General features: G+C 44.2%; 1 long non-coding RNA gene across 1 annotated transcript; it reads right to left on the reverse strand.

The window, feature by feature from the left end:
- Nucleotides 1-2,546: 2,546 nt before the first annotated feature.
- Gm40850 lies at nucleotides 2,547-22,564 on the reverse strand. The gene is made up of 4 exons (XR_872531.1): nucleotides 22,555-22,564; nucleotides 20,255-20,258; nucleotides 9,246-9,252; nucleotides 2,547-2,613 (listed from the first exon to the last, which is right to left on the reverse strand). It is a non-coding gene; the product is annotated as a predicted gene, 40850 (long non-coding RNA).
- Nucleotides 22,565-23,402: the final 838 nt, after the last annotated feature.

Below are 23,402 nucleotides of genomic sequence, written 5' to 3' on the forward strand. Positions count from 1 at the left end.
AGAGTCTGGCTTATATAGAACATTCACAGAGGGACAACCAGACAGCAGGGAAGCTCCTGTGCTTACAGAAGTGCGAGCACCACTTTGAAGTGATGTTAGCTCACAGAGCCAGCTGACTCTTGTTTTTAAGGTGTGCATGGAGAGCCTATTTCTCAGATAGTTAAAACGGTGAAGTATAACAGAACACCTCCTTTCTGTAGTGGTTTGAAATAGAAATATTCCCTAGAGCAGTGCTTCTCAACCATCCGGATGTGTGAACCTTTAATACATTTCCTCATGTTGTGGGGACCCCCAACCATAAAAGTATTTCGCTGCTAATTCATAACTGTAATTTTGCTACTTTATGAATCATAATGTAAATATCTTATATGTGATCTGTATGACATGGTCATATGACTCCCCACAAGGGGTCGCCACCCACGGGTTGAGAACCACTGCCCTATATGCTCAGGGATTTAAACAGCAACTCTCCAGTTGGTGGTGCTGTCAGAGGAAGTTCAGGAGGTATAGCTTTGCTGGAGCAAGCATAGCAATAGGAGTGGGCTTTCAGAGTTTATAAATACTCCCCACTTCCACTTTTGCTCTTGTCCTCTTTCTGAATGGAGTTGAAGATCTGATCTTTCAACCGCCTCTTCCTCCGTTTGTGCCTGTCACTTGCTGTTGTGCCTTCCCGCCATGAGACTTGTATTTCACTGTAGCTATGAGCTAAAACGAACCCTGTCTTCCATGAGTTGTTTTTGGTGAGGGATTTTGTTATAGCAACAGAAAAGTAATGAACCCACATTCCCTTTCTATCATCCCACAGGATCTGCTTTCTAAGGAATTGATGGGGGGAAACACACAGAACATAAACTTTTGCTTCTATGAGGCTTAGCGTGCCAGCTTAGTCTTATTATCTTGCAAATTCCTCCTTCTTACTCTATGGCTAGATATGCAATGATAGGCCTTGGTTTCTCTCTGGAGAAACATAAGCAGCATCTACTCCCTCCTCCTAAGGCCCCAATGACAAACCAACATGTTTCTACTGAGGATCATCCAGCAGAACCAATGAATTTACTGAGGTTACGTCCTGGTTAGTTTTTTCTCAGCTTGACACAAGCTGGAGTCAAACAGAAAGAACCACAATTGAGAAAATGCCTCCATCAGATTTACTATATGCAAATCTGCAGGGTTTTCTTGACTGATAATTGAGAGAGGACGACCCTGCCCACCAGGGATGGTGTTCCACTAAGCTCGTGCTCTTGAACAGCATAAGAAAAGAGGTTGAGCAATCCATGGGAGCAAGCCAGTAAGTGGCATACTTCCATGGCTTCTTTTTCAGTTCCTGCTTCCAGGTCCCTGCTTTTAGCTCCTGCCCCGACTTCCTGTCATGATGGACTACAAGCTGTAAGATGAAATAAACCCTTTCCATCCCAAGTCACTTCCTTTAATAGCAGTCTATCCAACCAATAGAAAACAAACTAAGCAAACTATTTTCTTACAGTGTGGGGGTGAAGATTTACAAGCAGGTACACGGGTGAACCCTAAGAAGGCACACAGGAAACTCTTCAAACAGCACATCTGATACATCCCATCTAACTACATCCCCTCCACAGCCATTGTGCTTTAGTAATCCCTAAACCCCAGACTAACTACCATTGGGCCGAATTGAATTAAGTGCCTGCAAGGAGAAGCTGAAGTCTCACCTAAGGATCCAGGGACTCCTTTTCTGAGGGAAGGTCAGCATTCCACAGATTGCTTCTGATGATCTCTTGAGAGAATGCATGGTTGATGAGGGAGAATGCATGATAAAGATGATGTCTGTTTTGGTCAGAGGGCTGTGTTCTACAACAATGTTCACCTGCTAAAGGCCCTCTGGCCAGCATTCCAGTACCATGATTCCTGCTATTCAGCTTAGTCCTTGGGATCCAGCCCTCTGGGTTAGGGTCAGATATCAGCACCATTCACAGTAGCAGCAACAGGTGTAGGTCTGAAGGACCCAGGTCTATCTTCTGAAGGCTCCTTTCTGCTTCTCATGCCAACTGTTCTTCATCTTTGAGTCCAGCACTTTGTAAGCCTGAAGACAGAGGTTTGGACATCAGTGTTTTAGCACCAAAAAATTTTCTCATCCAGTAATCCCATCTTTTTTTCTTTCTGAGAACTTGTGTTTCAGACATGGAAAACTTAGCATTACTCTATACAAGATCTGATCCTTGTAAGCAGATGTTTATCATGAAGGAATAATCATCAGGCTGCATAGTATAATTATTTTATATATGCTAAACTCTATTCAAAAGATAACTATGAAATTATAAGATTGAAAGCAATCCCATCAACCAAGTACTTTTGAGAGCATAATAAATTTGAATGGTAGCAAACCCCATAGACATGAACACGATAGACCACACTAAAGCATCAGTAGAGAGCCTAAGGTACCAAGTTTCATGTAAAATAGATCCCTAACGACTAGGGAGTGTTTCCCAGGGGAGTCCTGGTATGTAATGTAGATATAAACTGTATTCTATATTTGTTTGTTTATAATAATAGGATCTCAATTTAACTATGGCTGACCTCCAACTTGCTGCAAGGAGGGAAATGGCCTTGAACTTTGATCTTGCCTCCACCCTCCAAGGGCTGTAACATCCCCACACCCACATTGTGCAGTGCTGGGACTTGAAGCCAGGACTGAGTGAGCTCTAACCCCAGTCAGTCAGACATACATTTATTCGCTGAACAGATCTTGAAAGAGTTAAGAGCCTGGATACCAAGTGCTCCCTCCACGATGAGCTTTACTGTTCTGACCACACTTCCTTTTACATCCACAGCCTGCTCCAGCTCCAGAGACACAGGCTCTGTGGTAAGCAGAGCTATAATAACTGACATGCTATAAAACTCCAAAGAATTAGGAAAAGCCCACAGTCTGCCTTTCTCCTCGATGCCAAAGAATGTGCTTCACGTTTTATTGCCTAGGAAGATACAATCGAACACTGAGTCTGATCTGGAGGTTGTTCTGCTAATTTGAATCCCTCCTACCTTATGTGTGCTGGGATGGCATAGGGCCCCTTCTTAGCCTCTTAAATTTTAGATCACTGGAGCAGAGGCTATGACTTTTCAAAGGTTATTGCCAAAGGGGTGGGGGGGGGCTTGCATAACTCAGTCCTTCCACCCTTCTGTTTTCAACACCTCCTGATGTTTGCATCCTTCCAGGATGATAGAGCTTGAGAACCAGAGCTGCATGCAATCACTTGCTCTGTGATCTCATCCTCTTCTCTGCATCTCCAAATTCTGTCAGTGCCAAGAAGCTGCCTCACAGGTTGCCAGTCTGGAAGGTTAGTCCTGGAGCCAGGGAGATGACTCAATGATCAATGAGAGATGCATCAGCAATTAAGATCTACTGCCCCGTCAGAACATCTGGGTTAATTTCCCAGCATTCCCAACTGGGGATCGCAACCAAGGGATCATGCTCTGGCTTCTGGATTCTGGCTTCTATGGGAAAGTGCACTCATGAAAGTACCTGCGGGTGAGCACACACACACACACACACACACACACACACACACACACATAATAGAAAATTTTTTTAAAAATCAAAGTGCATAGTGGTATAAAATTTAATTCCAGCACTTTGGGAGGCAGAAGTAGGCAGAGTTCTGTGAGTTCGAGGCCACCCTAGTCTATATAGTGAGGTCCAGGATAGGACCTTCTATTGCAGGTTTTTTGTATTTCCTGGCATGCCTCAGTTCTTAAAGGGAGAGGACCCACACTGAAACCCTACATTATGTCCTAAATTAAGCACACTTATTTAGCTTTGTAAGTAGCACAGTGGCGATTATAATAGATGCACTAAAAAGGCTTTGTGAGAATAAACTGTGCAGAGTCATTGCTAGGCACAAAAGTGATGCTTGGACCAGTAATATGGCTCAGTAGGTAACAGTGCGCACAGGCAAGTCTGACTTCTTGAGTTCAATCCCTGGAACACACAGTGGAAGGAGAAAACTTACTCTTGAAAATGGGCCTCAGATGGGGCTGGAGAGATGGCTCAGTGGTTAAGAGCAGAGACTCAGTGGTTAAGAGCAGAGACTACTCTTCCAGAGGTCCTGAGATCACTTCCTAGAAACCACATGGTGGCTCACAACCATCTGTAATGAGAACTGATGCACCCTTCTGGTGTGTCTGAAGACATCAACAGTGTACACATAAATAATAAATAGATAAAAGTTTAAAAATAAAAAAAATTTTTGAAAAAAGAAAAGGAAATGGTCCCCTGAATTTTGCATGCATAGTGTGATATGTGTGTGATATAAACAATTAATAATGATAAAAGTGATAAAATAAAAAATTTTAAAGTATTAAATAAAATAAAACTATTAGAAACACGGTTCTTCATGAACATGTTGAGTGGATGAATGAAGAAATGAATGAAAGAATGACTGAATCTCAGTTTTTAAGGATTCGTATATAGAAATGAGCTTACCATTTCAGCAAAGTTGTTAGGTGCATTCCGATTTCGAGTCCCAACCTGCTTCTTCCTAAACTGATTAATCTCAACTAAAGACTGACAGGATTTAGTCACAAATTCAGTCAAGATTCTCATCCAAACATGCCTTCTGGTTTTCAAACCTCACAAGCTTTACTATGTCTAGTCCGCGGGGAGCTGTTTTCATCATGGGGAAGTGCTGGGTTTTAGGGACATAAAGCTGAAAGGATTATATACCTGATCTGCTGAAAACTCATCTAGTGACAAAGACAGACCTGTGAGTGGAAAGTGTTGTGTGTCACTTACTTTTACATCACTGTGACGAAATGAAAGAATCAATTTAGGAGGAAAGAGTTAGTTTTTGACTCATGGTTTCAGTCCATGGTTGCTTGGCCCTGTAGCTTTGGGCATCTAGCAACTTAGTGCATCATGGTAGCAGCATGTAGCAGGTTTACCATGGCAGAGAAGCAGGGAGGGGAAGGGGAGCAAGGTCCCAACAGTGCCTCAAAGGCATGCTCCCAATAACCTAACTTTCTTCCTCAGGCTACACCTAGAGCAGCAATTCTTCAAAACTTGGGTCTTTGGCAGACATTTCACATCTAAACTACCACATGCTACAACAGAACAAGGTACCATGGGAAATGTTGAAGATATGCTCAACATGGCAAGGGAAGAAGGGAAGGAGTACTCTTGAATTTTAAAGCTTGCAAGCTGAGTTTTGGACTGTGGGAATGAATTCATCAGGTAGACTGAAGTGAAAGACAGCCCTAGTGGATGAAAGCTTGGTTGGCTTCTGTTAAGCACAGAAGACCATGTGGTAATCTGGGTTCAAGGCATTTGTACTGGATTTTGTTTTCTCGAGACAGAATCTCACTATGTAGCCCTGGCTGACCTAGAACTCACTATGGAGATCAGGCTGGCCTCAAACTCACAGAGATCTATCTGCCTCTGCCTCTCATGTGCTGGGATTCGAGACATGTACCACTATGCCTGGATTTCAAAATGGTCTTTCATTTCCAATCAGGGAGATACTTTGAAAATGCAAACCTTTTTGAAGTGGTTTGGTGACTTTCCATGAGCAGACAACTTGAGTTTGATCCTGTGACCTTAATCATGGGAAGATAGAGCAACCAATTCCTGCAAGTTTCCCTCTGACCTCATGCTAGGGCAAATGCACACACCCTTATATGTATGCTCCAGCCCCCCCCCCCCACTCCCAAACACTAATTGTGTAATGATAAATAAAGCAGGAACTGGGGATGGAGAGATGGCTCAGTGGTTAAAAGCACTGACTGCTCTTCCAGGGGTCCTGAGTTCAATTTCCAGTAACCACATGGTGGCTCACAACCATCTGTAATGGGGTCTGAGGCTCTCTTCTAGTGTGTCTGAAGACAGCTACATTGTACTCATATACATACAATAAATAGATACATCTTAAAAAAAATAAAGCAGGAACTTAATGAGGAAATGCCTGAGTCAATAGACTATGGTTCATTCTCTGGGTTCAAGCAAGGTTGGAGGAGAAGTGAGGCAGCACAGTCAGGCATTCTGGGCCATGAAGGATCTCTTAGAGCATATTGAAGAATTTAGAGTTTATTCGTAGACTGTAGGGAGACCCTGGAAGATACTGAGCTACTTAAAACTACATTTGCTTTTTAGAAGGATCACTATGGGAAAGCGTCTGGCACCCAGTAAAGAGGGTGATTGGAAAGTTCATTAACCCAGAGATGGGAAGATTTATTATAAAATAACACTTGCAGATGAGGAGAGACCTAAATGGATAAGGGCACAGTGGAAAATGAGGGCTCAGGACCACAGTGCCCATGGATAATAAACTGAAATATCCAATCCAATGACACGTGGATTCGTTGCCAACTGATTGTCATTAGTTGAAGAGGAAGAGCCCGGAAAGTGGTGCAGAAGCTTCTGCTTAGATAATTAGAGGGAGAAGAACAAAGACAGTGAACAGTGGGCAAGAGAAGCGTCCACTCCCCGTGGGTTGGCAGCCACTGGGACCTCCGTGAAAGTGAGCATGTTTTACTGCCCCAAGTAGTTCATCTGACAAGGGACCTGTTGAAGTCAGGGGTACCATTACTGTGCTGAAACAACATGACCAAAGCAACGTGGGGGAGAAAAGGGCTTATTTGGCTTAGGCTTCTACCTCACAGTTCATCATCAAAGGAAGTCAGAACAGGAACTTGAGCAGGGCAGAAACCTGGAGTCAGGAGCTGATGCAGAGTTCATGAATGAGAGAGTGCTAGTTATTGGTTTGCTCCTCCTGGCTTGCTCAGCCTGCATTCTTATAGAACCCAGGACCACCAGCCCAGAGATGACAGCACCCTCAATTGGCTGGGCCCTCCCACATCTAATTATGAAATTGCCTTAATTTCTTCATTAAGAAAATGCCTTACAGCTGGATCTTATGGAAGCATTTTTCTAAATCTAGATTTCTCCTCTCAGATGACTCTAGCTTGTGTTAAGTTGACATAAAACTAGCCAGGACAGGATCTGTAGGATCAGACTTCAGACAAGTGAGCAGCCTGCTTATATGGGCTATGTGTCCCCTGAGACATGAAGGATGGAGGTTACTCCTGGCTTGCCATCAGTGCTCTTCCTGGTTCACAGTAGTGAGCAGCATCTTCCAGGGATGCTGCTTGTTCCTAAAAGCTCCAGGCTGGATCGCTGTGTCATCTTTTTTGGAACAAGGGACAAGGACCACATTGATCAGCTGGCAACCCTTCTGTCAAATCCCTTGCCCTTGGCCTTGCTGGGCTCCCATCTCCAGTAATTCCTCACAGGGACCCAGAGATCCTGCCCTAACCAGACATTTCTACAGGTCTGGCCCATGCAGGGGCCTTCTTTTCCACACTCAGGGGTTCTACCCAGGGGAGTGAGGGTTCAGGGCATGGACCTGGGGAGGCTGGGAGCGCCTAGGAAACTTTGACCAGGACAGGAGCTAGCTGCTTCTGTGTTTACTTCAAGGCACTAGTAAGTGGGACTCACCAAAATGCAATGCAGAGTCAGCCAGTGAGATCAGCATTGGCTGTGAAGCCCAAGCTGAGTGGGAGAGGTCAGGAGAGAAAGGAGAGGAGTACTGGAACAAACAGAACCAGAATGTAACCCTGTTTTTTAAGCACTAACAGAAAAGGGAAAGTTTGGGGGCAAAGTGCCTGGCTCCCCACTGCTGTCTGGGGGGATTATGCCCAACCCTCAGGCTGCTAGAGTTAGTTTTCCAAGCAAATCAAAAAGCCTCAGGAAAACAATCTATAAGCTTTTTGCAAAGAAAGCCCCCCACAGGGCATCAGACACTAGGAATTCCACTGCACTGAGAAAACAGTCTGTAGGGACTAGGTCGCCTCTGTGATTTGGGCATTGCTTCCACTTACAGGTAGCTCAGAATCCTACAAGCAAATCCCTCTGCCTCAAACACATACCAGGAGAGCAAAGGAGTGATCCAAGCATGGATGTTAGACACTTTCAGCTCCACTGGGGACGCTTTTGGTCTTAAAAATATTTCTCATTATATTTGTGTGAGCATGCACTGATGTGGAAATCAGAGGGCACTCTGCAGGACTTGGTTCTCTCTTCTACCACGTTGGTTTTGAGAACTGAACTTAGGTCACCAGGCTTTGTGTTTCCCTACTTTTTGGCCATGTTTATTCTCGAGTCATTATTTTGTAGACGGATCCTCAGAGGTTTGCTGGATTGTGGGCTCTGGAATGGGCTCACTGTTCACTTACCTCCAAGAATGACCCCATGCCTGCCTACACTCATAAAGAAATTCCCAACACTCTGGCTTTGAGCTTCTCCACCTAACTGCCACATAAAGCTTCAGAATTTTGTTTGATGGAAAATCCTGGAAATCCTATTAAGCATACAAGCTACCTGAGCTCCTCTCCTGAAGACTAATTTTAAAGGTCTAAATAAGGCCTCCCAGAATCTAGATTTGGAAAATGAGGTCAGGGCAAGTGTACTTATTGGGCAAGCATGACTTGAGTTCAAAGCCTAGCACACATGTGGAGAGGAATTTTAATTCAGCAGCATGGCAGCTCTGGCACGGGATCATATCCAAAGACATGATCATGGCTTGGACCATGGTCATTGCAACCATAGCCCCAGTAGGTGAGAAAAGATGCTGAGGACTGAACCTATGGCAACCCAGGAGTGCAGAGGCCTAGGCTGGCCATGAGAAAAGACACAGCATTCTGAACAGGTGGAGAGGGGAGGTTTTGCTGGAGTATTCTGTGTGTTGGAGTTCATAGCCCATCCTTGGATAATACTTCTGAAATAACGTGGGGCTGTTGTTGATGGAATGAATCCTGAGGTGAGCACCCACATGGCAGTTCACAGCTGTCTGTAACTCTAGCTCAAGGAGATCGGACATCCTAACACAGACATTCATGCAGGTGAAATACCAGTGCACTAGAATGAAAACGAATATTTTCTTTAAAAAAAAAAGAAAACTATTGTGGAAAAATGAAGAAAAAAGATAGACATGAGCTCTCAACTGCTGGTCATGGTGGGGCTTTTTCTCAGCAATAGGAAGTACCTAATATGACTGCTGTCCTTATGAAAGGAGTAATGTGGAATGCTTGCCCATTTCCAACTATGCTGTCCTCTCATTCTGTGGTCTCACAATTCCCATGCTCCCTTACCAGACCTTCCCTTATGTTTGTTCTATCTTCATCTACTTATCCAGCTAATCTTATCTTCTAGTATCTGTCTCTATTAACTACAGATCTCCTGTATGACAATCAATCTCTGTGATAACTTCTTCTATGATCTAGACCTGTCATCTATTTCATCTGCATTTTGGTTTTGTTTTAGTTTTAGTTTTTCAAGACAAGCTTTCTCTGAATAGCCCTGCCTATCCTAGCACTCAGTATTTAGATCAGGCTGGCTTTGAACTCACAAACATCCTATTGACTCTGGCCCCTGAGTACTGTGGTTAAAGAATCAAGCTACCATGCTCGGCTATTTTATTTATCTATTGTATTTACTATCTACCTAGCTCTGTCTTCTCTTTTATTATCTCTTGATCTGCCGGTCATGTATCTTATTATTCCCTATCATCTATAGATAGTATCGTATCTGTCATCCATCTCCTATTGTCCTTTACCTATAACCTATATCATTATTTTCTATCATCTCTATTATTTTAAGTATTATCTGTCTATCTATCTATCTATCTATCTATCTATCTATCTATCTATCTATCTATCTATCTATCTATCTATCTATCTATCTATGTATCTGGTCATCTGTCTCCTATTATCTACCACTATCATCTATAATCTATATTTGTCAACCATTATCTACTTTCCTATTTTGTGGTATTGGGGATGAAACCAGGATTTCCTGGGTAAATTTATTTATTTATTCATCTATCTCTTTTCGTATATGAACTTGAAACAAGCTGGAAGAGTGAACCATAATTTTTAAGAAATGCCTCCACAAAACTGACCTGTAGGCAAGTTTGTAGGGCATTTTCTTAATTAGTGACTATTAGGGTCAGGCCCTACCCATTTGAGCACCTCTGGGCAGGTGGTACTGGAATGTATAAGCAGGCTCATCAACTCATGAGGAACAAGCCAGTAAGTAGCCCTTCTCACTGGCCTCTGCTTCAGTACCTGCCCTGAGTTCCTGCCCCTACTTCCTTTAGAAAGAAACAGTGACATGGAAGCAAAAGATGGAATTAACCCTTCCCTTCCCTTCCCTTCCCTTCCCTTCCCTTCCCTTCCCTTCCCTTCCCTTCCCTTCCCTTCCCTTCCCTTCCCTTCCCTTCCCTTCCCTTCCCTTCCCTTCCCTTCCCTATTTGCTTTTGTTCTTTGGTTTGTTCGGGGTTGTTTTGTTTGTTTGGGGTTGTTTTGTTTGTTTTTTTAAGACAGAGACCAGTTTCTCCATGTAGGCCCAGCTGTCCCAGAACTCCCTTTGTAAACAAAGCTGACCTCAAACTCAGAAATCTGCCTGCCACTGCCTCCCATGTGCTGGATGAAAGGTGTGTACCATCACCGGCTTTGGTCATGGTGTTTTGTCTCAGCAAAAGGAACCCTATCTAAGCTAAGTGGTGCCATGCAATTAGATTTCTAGTAATGGTTAGGGAGTCCATAGAAAGAACCAGTCTAAAAAAGACAAATGAAATTTATGGAGGTCCTACTCTGTTCTGCCCCAATTTAGAGCTTCCCAGAAGCTGAGTGCAAGAGGTGAGCATCAAGCAGCAGATTCTGGAGCTGGTGAGCTGGCTCAGTGGTTAAGAGTGCAGACTGCTCTTCCAAAGATCCTGAGTTCAAATCCCAGCAACCACATGGTGGCTCACAAGCATCGGTAACAAAATCTGATGCTCTCTTCTGGAGTGTCTGAAGACAACTACAGTGTACTTACATATAATAAATAAATAAATAAATAAATAAATAAATAAATAAATAAATATTAAGAAGCAGATGCTTTAGCGATAAGTACAAATCGTTCTATAATGGAAGCTTCTAGAACAGATTAGGGTTGAGATGTATTGTAAGTTCAGTGATGTGAGTGCTCTCACCTTGTCTGACTCAATATTTGGCCAAAAACCAATCACTTCACATGTCAGTGAGGATGGAGACAGGCAGAGAAAAGGGTGATAGGCGTCTTACTGTGCACCAAGATCTATTAGTATTATTCTTATTAATAATAGTTCTTTTTTCTACAGTCCAGTCATTATCCCCCTCCTGGTCTAACCTCCGACACTTTCTCATCCCTTTCCTCTTCCCAGTTTCCAAGAGATGTCCCTCCCCGCTACCCCCATGTATCAAGACCTTAGTGCTGTGCTCTGCTCTGTTTCTTTTCTGCTGCCTTACAGATTCTCTGCTTAATGCTTCAAGGAAGGAGAGTAGCCAAGACCACGAATTTTGCACAGTCAGGCTGAGAAAGAATTGAAAAGAGCTGGACCCTCGGGCTCAGGTTTGGGGTTGATTCTGAAAGATGACCAAGACACTTCCCAAGCAGTCAAAAAAAAGAAAGTGTTCCAGGCCAAGGATTTGGTGCAAGGGTATGAAGGTGTGTGAAGGTGAGAAAGCTCACAACAATGTTCCAGGGTCAGAAGCTAGCTAGCCTGTCCTAGAGGGAGCCAATGAGGAGCAGAGCTGCTCTCAGTGGGGAAACACAGAGGGGCTCTGTGAGTTGTGGGGAAGGGCAGTTTGATCTCAAGGATGTGGCTGACACTCTCTGCTGAGCAGGTCTAGTGTACTGCAGATGCTTTAGTGTGGGGCTCTTGGGTGAGTGCTGCAACTTCTCAACTCTCTACAGGTGAATGAATGGTGTGGTCAAGAAAGTTTCTCAATGGAAGAGAGGTAAAGCCGGGTCACCTCTGAGGAGCCAGTGACAGGTTGGAGTGTGAGTAATGGTGTGGAGTTGTGGTTCTAGATTCTCCCTGGCCTCGCCATTATGGGGGTGTGCTTGATCATCCCTGGGGTGTCCACTGCATACATCCACAATTTCACCAACAGGGGCAAGGAAACATAACTGCTCAAGTTCAGTCCCAAGAGCCTGGAGAACATTAACTAAGGAAGTGTTTTCCTGGCTGATGAGGAAAATCACTCAGCTATGGTCATCTGTTCCTGTTAGAAGGCTATGCAGCATATTATATACTATGCACATGTTATGAAATGCGCAATAAAAAAGTTTCCCAGTCATTCATGTCTGAGTCCCACCGAACCTGTCATAGTGGAAGGCCCTACACACACAGGCAGGGTTTGGAGGTCCTTAGAGGTCAGAGGGTAGCTGGGAGAAGGGTTGGGGGAAGGGCTAGAGTAGAATCAAGAGCTTTACTTTTATTTCATAGACAATAGGAAAACACTGGAGAAATGGCTGCCCCATCTAAAGGAGAGGGAGAGAAACCTATGAATGCATCCACACTCTAAAGGAAGAAGAATTTTGTTTGTTTGTTTTGTTTTCTAGAAATAGGATCTCACTATGTCTGGCTTCTAATCAGCTCTGCTGCCCAGAATTTGTAGCTTCAAATTCCTAAGCTTCCCACTCAGCCTCACCAGTGCTGGGATCACAGGCATGCACCACCACACCCAGCTATGAAGAGAGTGCTGTGATCTAAGAAAAAAAAAAGTATTGCAAGCACTCTTTAAAAGCTTTAGCAAGAGCTATCTACATATGGAGTGCTAATTAAACTATTATTTTTTTGGTTTGTTTTGCTTTCCCATGAAAACAAACCCTGGCCCTCTGCTGGCACTTGTTTGTATTATTCTAAGGGCTTGAAAACAACAAATGGCATTCCCTCAATTGCTGAAAGACAAATAATATTTATAACACTAGTTGCCTTTGCTTGCATTTCAGCATATCAGGGCTTTAATCCTATATGTATTTAATTCCAGGAGCATGAATCAGAGTTGGGAGGGCCACTGCTCTGCCTGTTGGGAGGAAAGATAGAATTGTATTCAAAGTGGGCTGGTAAATACTGAAAGGCTAGTCTCTGAAAAATAGATGCGTGTGTATATCCATAAATACACTTACTTTATGTTTGCTGACTTACAGACTGGACAGCACACAGCCTGCAAAGGATTCAGAGATATCCGCTACTCTATAGTGAAGCCCATGTAGCTAATTGATTCACATATATGTATGTGTCCATTGATTTTTGCCAAATGCTTGCATCAATACCCAGTCTGCATTTTAACCATTCCTGGACAAAATAAGACGCAGAAGAAATGCTTATTATTCAGCTCAGTCAGCAAAGAAGTAGCTGCTGTCATTGACATATGAGTCTCTTTCCAACATCAATGTCAGTTGGCATTTGTTTATGTTAATGTGCAAGCAAGGCTGGTAAAGATGTCTGGTCTAACTTCATCTGCCCATGACACCTGTGGCCTCCTTGCTATAACATAGAGGATTGGCAGCGTTTTTCCACAAACATCTTTGCTACTCACAATGTGGTGGCTCAGATGTGCCTGCCTGTGAATATAATCCTCAACAAAGTCACAACAGTCCGCTGCCTTGTTGGACTTAGACAATCAGTTAAGAAAAAAGCCCAGTCACGATCAGCAGCTGCCCATTTCTCTGGTGTAAGTACACCTACGAAGCAATTTCAAGCTGCCAGACTATGAAACTGGGAAGAGATGCACAGTGAAATACTACCATGTAGTATTTCTACCACATACACAAGTTCCCAAACCCAGCGTTCCTGACTGTGTGGCACAGCTTACCTGAGTAGCCCCCACAGACTCCAGTTTAAGGCTCCTTTATCTAGTACTGTCTAGTTTTTCTGCACGGAGAGTCTACAGACTTTATTAAGATGACAAAATGAAAAGTCTTTCTGTGCTGTTCTGTAAAATAAGCTGAGGATAGATTTATCTTGTCATTCATTTTCTAAAATCAGTCATAAAGGTGATCCAGAAAACATACATTTTCAAATGTTGAGGTCTAAACTGGGCATGGTGGCACTTACTTTTAATCCTAGAACTCAGGAATGTAGAGGCAGGCAAATCTCTGTGAGTTTGATGCCAGCCTGGTCTACAAGAAAATTCCAGGCTATCCAGGCTACAAAGTAGACCCTGTCTCAAAAAATAAGAACAAGCACAAGTGTCTGGCCCAAGGATGAGCTTCCTAAGTTATTTTCTTTGTTTTCAGAAACAAACACAAAACATGGATAATGGGATCGTGAACAGTAGAGCAGAGACTTGTGGTGTAGACATGAGCACATCTAGGACATAGCTCAGTGGAAGAACACCTTTTAAAGGGGGGATGATTCAGAGGTTGAGAGCAGGTTCAACGCCCAGCACAGAAGTTTACAATCATCTGTCATTCCAGTTCCAGGGGATGTGATGCCCTCTCTGGTCTCTGAGAGCACTGCATGCATGTGGTACACAGACATACATAAAGCAAAACAGCCACATACAATAATGACAAAAACTTTAAAATGTGTGTGTATGTGCACATGTATATGTGTGCACTTGTGCATGTGTGTGTGTGTGTGCATGTGTATGTGTGCACTTGTACATGCGTGTGCATGTGTGTGAGTGTGTTTTAAAGATAGGGGCAGGGTGGAAAAATGATGACTTGGCAGTTAAAAGTACTTGTTGCTCCTCCAAAGGAATTGGGTTCAGTTCCTAGAACCCACATGGTGGCTTACAACTATCTGGCCAGGCAATGGTGGCACATGCCTTTAATCCCAACACTTGAGAGGCAGATGCAGGTGCATTTATGGGTTAGAGGCCAGCCTGGTCTACAGAGTGAGTTATAGGACAGCCAGGGATAACCTTGTTCCAGGACAAGCCAGAGAAGCCCGGACAAGCCAGAGAAGCCCAGTCTCAAAAACGAAACAAAACAAAACAAAACAAAAAACAAAGAAACAAAACCACAAAAAACCGAAAACAACTATCTGTAACCCCAGTTCAAGGGGATCTGACACCCTCTCTGGTCTTTGGGCACACCAGCAAAAAACTGACCCCCAGATCTAAATTTCCATCTGTGTTATAATTGTGTGCTGCCAAATCCTTCCCTACTTCTGTCCCCAAAGCACAAACCATGAGGTGAGTGACACATACATGTGGCTTCTCTCACCTTGGGGTGTAAATGGGTTGCTTTCACAACATTATCTGGGGGCAAGTACTCTATGAGGTGGAGGAGAAAGTCCCAGTGACATTTCCCTCTTCACATCACGGGTCCTTGTGGGTGTCACTATTTTATTGCATTGTTTACCAAGAAGTTCCTTTAAGACCCAGATCTGTTCATTCCAAGTGTAATCATTTACAAGTTAATTGCAAGCAAACTGGAAATGTCTGTGTTAAACCAGCCAAGCCTCCAGAAAATTCCAGAGCTGAGAACATTACCTTTTCCCTTGGCTGGACAGTGAGAAATCTCAGGTTCTTGGGAATAAATAGAGGCAGAACATTCCTCTGGAAAACGGGCTGTTAGCCAATCTTACTGTGCACCAGGCATGGACTTTTCTATCCTTCTTCCTTTGGTTGCCTTAGCTGAATTGAGTAAAGGATGAAGCTTATGTTGGCTCACAGGATTAGAGGTTTCTGTCCTTTGGTCTTGCTGGTTTGGGGTCTGTAATTGAGGCAAGATATTGTGGTGGAAGAATGCAGGGGAGGGGAGATGCTCACAGCATGACAGAAGGGAATCAGAGAGAGGATAGAAGCCAAACTTCCAGTATTCTCTTCCCTGAAAGGATCTAGTAACACTTCCCCAACAAAGGCCTGTCTGCTAGTTTCCATTACCTCCCAGAAGCACTGTTGAGAGGATGCTGATGATGTCATCAGAGGTCTACAAGTCTTTATCCAGACCTTTTTAGCTCTTCAAAGTCTCAAAAACAATCCACTTGTCTGAGAGAGGGTCTCACTGTGTAGGCCAAGTTAGCCACAGCCTGAGAGAGATCTGCCTGTTTCTTTCTTCAGAGTGCTGGGATTAAAGGTATGGCCACCACAGTTGGCAAAGGTCTAGTTTTTAAAAATAACTCTTAGTGGTAAAACTTATCTGAAGTGCAGGGCATGGTGGCCCACGCCCTTAATCCCAGCACTCAGGAGGCAGGGGCAGGCTGATTTCTGAGTTCAAGGCCAGCCTGGTCTACAAAGTGTTTTTCAGGACAGCCAGGGCTACACAGAGAAACCCTGTCTCAAAACAAAAACAAAAACAAAACAACAACAACAACAACAAAAACTTATCTAAAATGAACTTGTATGAATTTACGCATAGTTCGTACTTATCCCAACTTCTGGGATAACAAACCCTTTCTCTCTCTGCTACTGCTCTGATGTGGATTGTCCCCTAATGGTCCTCGTATTGGAGCCTTGGCCTTGGTGTCATGGTGGGGCTCAGGTGGGGACTAGGAGGAGTTAGGGCACTGAGGGTACTATCCTTGGAAGCAATTAAGGGAGTTTTCTTGGGAACCTCCATTAGTTCTCATTAAATCGAGTTCTAAAGTAGGGAGTTGATGTCTGTTTTTCTGGCTTTCCAGCCTGTGATCAATCTTACAAGTAAATAATGTCAACATTATGCTACCAACTATGTGAAGCTACATGGAAGGGGCTGCTTGATCTTAGACTGTACACCTCTGTCCTTGTTTGTTTTCTATGCTGAGATAAAACACTGATTAAAACGAACTCGAGGAAGGAAAGGGTTTAACTGGGCTACATGTTATAGACCATCATTCAGGAAAGCCAAGGCAGGAACTGGAGGCAGAAGCAGAGACCGTGGAGGAACGGTGCTTACTGGCTTGCCTTCCTTGATCTACTTAGCCTCTTTCTTACACAGGCCAGGCTCACCTGCCTAGGAATTGTGCCACCCACAGTGGACTGGGCCATCTACATCAATTAATAATCATGAAAATGTCATACAGACATGTCTGAATCCCAATCTGATGGAAACAATTCCTTGACTGAGATTCCCCTTCTAGTTATATCTAGGTTTGTGTCCAGTTGACAAAACTAACCAGGGCAGCTTCCAAAACCACTAGCTAACTTCCTCCCCTCTCCCCTCCCCTTGCTGTTCTTATTATCTCCCGGTGTAGAGATGAACCCACGGGCTCTATATACTCCAGAAAAGCACTAACAATGTACCATTTGGGCAACATCCTGGCCAACCTCCTCTTCTTCAGAAATTTCAACCTCAGGTATATTATAGCAACAAAACCAGACCAGTACACCGAAGGTAAAATATAAAAATAATAGGACTATAGTCTTTTACATGAAAAATATAGGTTCAAATATATATGGATTCATAATTTCTCAGACTTTAAAAGTAACATAATTTACATGATATGTAAATTGATCCAGCCCCTAGTGAGGTCTAAAAGAATACTGTATGATCAAAGGCATTTATATTTTACAAAACATATTTTACAAAACACAAATGTTTGTATGGGTTAAGTAAAATTATATATTGCCTCACTTCAGTTTTAGGACAATTTTATTCTTGAGAATTATTATATATTTTTTGAGTCAGGTTTTCTCTGTATAGAACCCTGGCTATCCTGGAACTCACTTTGTAGACTTGGCTGTTCTTATACTCGTAGAGATCCACCTGTCTCTGACCCCTGAGTGCTGGGGTTAAAGGGTTGTGACACCATGCCCAACAAGAATTATTTTTAAAAATAGATATTTCAGGTATTTTTAAAAATAAACTTAGTGTTGTCCGTGTCTCTAATGGTAATACCAGCATCTTCTTTTCTCGATGCATTAAAAATATGTAAATGAGGGATCAGGTAGTAACTCTGTGTTCGAGCACTTGCCTATAGTTTCAAGGCCTTGGATTTAATCCTCAGTACAAAATACAAAGGAGTGGGTAGTGTTCTCTTGATTCCTGTTCAACATTTAAACTTTAAATTATGTTCATGTCTGTGTGTGTGTGTCTGTGTGTGTATGTGTTTGTGTGTGTGTCCCTTTGTTTGTGTCTCTGTGTCTGAGTCTCTGTGTGTGTCTGTGTCTGTGTGTGTCTGTGTGCGTGTGTCTGTGTGTGTGTCTGTGTGTGTGTGTCTGTGTGTGTCTGTGTGTGTCTGTGTGTGTGTGTGTCTGTGTATATGTGTGTGTGTCTGTGTGTGTGTGTCTGTGTGTGTGTGTCTGTGTGTGTATGGGCCTGTGTGTATGTGAGTGTATGTATGTCTGTGTCTGTGTCTGTGTTTCAGTGTGTGTGTCTGTGTGTGTCTGTGTGTTTGTATGTGTCTGTGTGTGTGTGTGTGGGAAGCCGCCCCCACATTTGCCGTTGCAAGATGGCGCTGACATCCTGTGTTCTAAGTGGTAAACAAATAATCTGCGCATGTGCCAAGGGTAGTTCTCCACCCCATGTGCTCTGCCTTCCCCGTGACGACAACTTGGCCGATGGGCCGCAGCCAATCAGGGAGTGACACGTCCTAGGCGAAGGATAATTCTCCTTAATAGGGACGGGGTTTCGCTTTTCTCTCTCTTGCTCTCTTGCTCTTGCGCTCTGGCTCCTGAAGATGTAGCGCTCTTGCTCTCTTGAGCTCTGGCTCCTAAAGATGTAAGCAATAGAGCTCTTGCGCTCTTGCACTCTTGCTCCTGAAGATGTAAGCAATAAAGTTTTGCCGCAGAAGATTCTGGTTTGCTGCGTCTTTCCTGGCCGGTCGCGAACGCGTGTAAGAGTTGGTGCTGGAACCCGGGAGGAAAAAACCCGGGACGAGAAAACTCGGGACGGTTACCATCACCGGCGCAAGAAAGATTCCTCATTCCGGAACCAGAACTGCGGGTCACGGTCAGAAAGGTTTCCGTAAAACAGACTGTTGAGAAGGATCCAGCCTGGATTCAGAACTCCTCAGCTGGGGAACGGTGGTAATGAAGTGTTCCCGTAAAACAGACTGTTGAGAAGGATTCAACTGCGTGAATTCAGAACTCTTCAGCTGGGGAACAGGGGTACCAGTGAGTACAGCTTTACAAGGTAAGTCTGGTCTTGAACTTTCTAACGAAATTCAAGACAGTCTATCAGAAGTAAAGTGGGAAATAGCTTTACAAGTTACGTCTGGCCTTGAACTTTCTAACGAAATTCAAGACAGTCTATCAGAAGTAAAGTGGGAAATAGCTTTACAAGGTATGTTTGGCCTTGAACTTTCTCTAGTGTTAGGAGCCTTTTTGTTCCTTTTCACATGTTATCAAGCGGTTAAGGCAGGGCTGAAAATTCTGGATGAAATTCAGGGCAATCTATCAGAAGTAAAGCGGGGAGAGAGAGTAGGAGCAAAGAGGAAATATGGTACACAAAATAAGTATACAGGCCTTTCCAAGGGTCTTGAACCCGAGGAAAAGTTAAGGTCAGGTAAGAATACCTGGGGAGAGATTAGAAGGAAGGAAAAGAAAAAAGATCAATTAGCGGAGGTCTCTAGGAGAAGGAGCCTATATTCATCACTAGATGAGCTCAAGGAGCCAGCTCTTGGTAGCTCTGAATCAGATGATGAATTCTCCTCTGAAGAAACAGACTTGGAGGAAGAAGCAGCTCATTATGAGGGAAAAGGGTACCAGCCAGATAAAATGCTAGCTAATCAGTTAAGGAAAAAGCCAAAAGCGGCTGGCAAAGGCCAGTTTGCTGCTTGGCCTCCGGACAGTCGGCTTCAAGGTCATAGTGCACTCCTGCCCTATGCGGAGCCCCCGCCCTGCGTAGTGCGTCAGCCCTGCGCAGAGAGGCAATGGACAGAGAGGCAATGCGCAGACTCGTTCATTCCAAAGGAGGAACAAAGGAAAATACAACAGGCATTTCCGGTCTTTGAAGGAGCTGAGGGTGGGCGTGTCCACGCTCCGGTAGAATATGTGCAGATTAAAGAGCTTGCCGAGTCGGTCCGTAAATATGGAACCAATGCTAATTTTACCTTGGTGCAGTTAGACAGGCTTGCCGGCATGGCACTAACTCCTGCCGACTGGCAAATGATTGCAAAAGCCGCTCTCCCTAGTATGGGCAAATATATGGAATGGAGAGCTCTATGGCAAGAGGCTGCACAAGTGCAGGCCCGAGCAAATGCTGCTGCTTTGACTCCAGAGCAGAGAGATTGGACTTTTGACTTGTTAACGGGTCAGGGAGCTTATACTGCTGATCAAACAAACTACCACTGGGGAGCTTATGCCCAAATTTCCTCCACGGCTATTAGGGCCTGGAAGGCACTCTCCCGAGCAGGTGAAGCCACTGGACAACTAACAAAGATCGTCCAGGGACCTCAGGAGTCATTCTCAGATTTTGTGGCCAGAATGACAGAGGCAGCAGAGCATATTTTTGGAGATTCAGAGCAAGCCGCACCTCTGGTAGAACAGCTCATTTATGAGCAAGCCACACAGGAGTGCCGAGCGGCCATAGCCCCAAGAAAGAACAAAGGTTTACAAGACTGGCTCAGGGTTTGTCGGGAGCTTGGGGGACCTCTCACCAATGCAGGCTTAGCGGCCGCCATCCTCCAATCCCAAAAACGCTCCATGGGCAGATATGATCAGAGGACATGTTTTAACTGCGGGAAGCCTGGGCATCTTAAGAAAGATTGCAGAGGTCCTGATAAACAGGGGGGGACTCTCACTCTTTGCTCTAAGTGTGGCAAGGGTTATCATAGAGCCGACCAGTGTCGCTCTGTGAGGGATATAAAGGGCAGACTCCTTCCCCCACCTGATAACCAATCAGCTAATATGTCAAAAAGTCTTTCTCAGTATATGTTACAGAATTGGACGGCTGAATTTGAACAGATCCTTTGGGAATTGAGACTTCAGGTCAACTCCACGTGCTTGGACCTGTCCCTGACCAAAGGATTACCCAATTGGATCTCCTCAGCATTTTCCTTCTTTAAAGAATGGGTGGGATTGATATTATTTGGAGATACACTTTGCTGTGGATTAGTGTTGCTTCTTTGGTTGGTCTGTAAGCTTAAGGCCCAAACTAGGAGAGACAAGGTGGTTATTGCCCAGGCGCTTGCAGCACTAGAACATGGTGCTTCCCCTGATATATAGTTATCTATGCTTAAGCAATAGGTCGCTGGCCGTTCAGCTCTTGCATCCCACGAGGCTAGTCTCATTGCACGGGATAGAGTGAGTGTGCTTCAGCAGCCCGAGAGAGTTTCACGGCTAAGCACTGCAGTAGAAGGGCTCTGCGGCACATATGAGCCTATTCTAGGGAGACATGTCATCTTTCAAGAAGGTTGAGTGTTCAAGTGTCCTTCCTCCAGGAAAAACAACACGGGACCAGACCAGGACCCCTCTGGGTGATGAGCCTGGGAGGAGATTATGTATACGGCTCCTTTACCTGCACACTGGGGATTTGACCTCTATCTCCACTCTCATTAATATGGGTGGCCTATTGCTCTTATTAAAAGAAAAGGGGGATCTGTGGGAAGCCGCCCCCACATTTGCCGTTGCAAGATGGCGCTGACATCCTGTGTTCTAAGTGGTAAACAAATAATCTGGGCATGTGCCAAGGGTAGTTCTCCACCCCATGTGCTCTGCCTTCCCTGTGACGACAACTTGGCCGATGGGCCGCAGCCAATCAGGGAGTGACACGTCCTAGGCGAAGGATAATTCTCCTTAATAGGGACGGGGTTTCGCTTTTCTCTCTCTTGCTCTCTTGCTCTTGCGCTCTGGCTCCTGAAGATGTAGCGCTCTTGCTCTCTTGAGCTCTGGCTCCTAAAGATGTAAGCAATAGAGCTCTTGCGCTCTTGCACTCTTGCTCCTGAAGATGTAAGCAATAAAGTTTTGCTGCAGAAGATTCTGGTTTGCTGCGTCTTTCCTGGCCGGTCGCGAACGCGTGTAAAATGTGTGTGTCTGTGTGTGTGTCTGTGTGTGTGTCTGTGTGTGTATGTGTGTGTGTGTATGTGTCTGTGTCTGTTTCTGTCTGTGTGTGCGTCTTTGTGTGTGTGTGTCTGTGTGTGTCTGTGTATGTGTCTCTGTGAGTATGTGTCTGTGTGTGTGTCTGTGTGTTTGTATGTGTCTGTCTGTGTGTCTGTGTGTCTGTTTGTGTGTCTGTGTGTGTATGTGTGTGTGTGTCTGTGTGTCTGTTTGTGTGTCTGTGTGTGTGTATGTGTGTGCCTGTGTGTCTCTGTGAGTATGTGTCTGTGTGTGTCTGTGAGTGTGTGTGTGTGTCTGTGTGTGTGTATGTGACTGTGTGTGTGTCTGTGTGTGTATGTGCCTGTGTGTGCCTGTGTGTGCCTGTGTGTCTGTGTGTGTGCCTATGTGTGTGTGTCTTTGTGTGTGTGTCTGTGTGTCTCTGTGTGTGTCTGTATGTGTGTCTGTGTGTGTGTCAGTGTGTGTCTGTGTGTGTGTCTGTGTGTCTCTGTGTGTGTCTGTATGTGTGTCTGTGTGTGTGTCAGTGTGTGTGTGTCTGTGTGTGTGTATGTGCCTGTGTGTGTGTGTCTATGTCCGTGTGTGTGTGTGTGTGTGTAGGTGTGTGTGTGTTTCTCTGTGTGTGTGTATGTGTCTCTGTGTATGTGTGTGTATGTTAAACACATTGATTCATTTGATTAGTACTATATAATGCCAAGGAAAAACACTATTTTCTTTTAACTTCCCAAGACATCTCAGAGACCAAGTTTCCAAAAATAAACCCTTGAAAAGATACATGGAATATTCTTCAATTTCAAAGAAGAACAAAAGGACTTATAGGTGGGAAGAGAGGCAGAGGGATCAGAAAATTGCCTTGTGAAGGACAGCCTGTACCATAACACAATACCCTCGAGTTATACATGCTGAGATAGGTGTGTCCCTGAGACACTAAATGGAAGGATGTTCACAATGGTGGAAAGTGGCAGAGAGTTGCAGAGTTTTGGGATTGAAATTTATTGCCTATCACAGGAATAAAAGCTACCCACTGGCACAGCTATTTTTGAAGGCTGAACTTATTCACACGCAGTGCTGGTAAAATACCAGAAGCCATACATAATGTCTGAACCCAGCTGCCACCTCATACAGCAGATTTGTACATGGGAGCCTTAAAAAGATTGAGTAGTCTACTGTCCTATGGCAGTAGGAGACCACTTTTATTTCCCATGTTGGGTTTACAATGTCCCTCACATTCCCTCCTTTTCAGACACACAAAAGGTTTTTGTAAAGTTTCTCTAGGCTGTATTGTTGGCAGCAGCAGTAACCATGCCTCTTGCCTAGGGAGTTAGAGGGTGTGATTTTTGACTAGTGTCTTGAGAACCTTTGGGTTTTAAAAATACAGCTGAGAATTTCTGAATGAGATATAGACGAAAATGTCCTAATTCAGACGATTTATTGGCCCAGTTGTGTCTGTGATCAATCAGCTATGGGTTGGAGTACTCTCTGAGAACCATCAGATACAATACCCCCCTTATGCTCTACCTCTGGTTCTCTTGGGTATCCCTCACTTCTGACAGCACATCAGTGCATTCTATGATTTTCTCAGGTTAAAGCCTGCCCTACCACCCTAAAACTGTCATCAAGTAACTGGGAGTGTCCCTAATTGTACAAGCTTAGGGAACACGATGCTTACTAGGGGTTGAAATATTCTTCCAAGTCGAAGGTAATGGGTTTGA

This window comes from Mus musculus, chromosome 12 (genome assembly GCF_000001635.26).
Source record: "Mus musculus strain C57BL/6J chromosome 12, GRCm38.p6 C57BL/6J".
Lineage (NCBI taxonomy): Eukaryota > Metazoa > Chordata > Mammalia > Rodentia > Muridae > Mus > Mus musculus.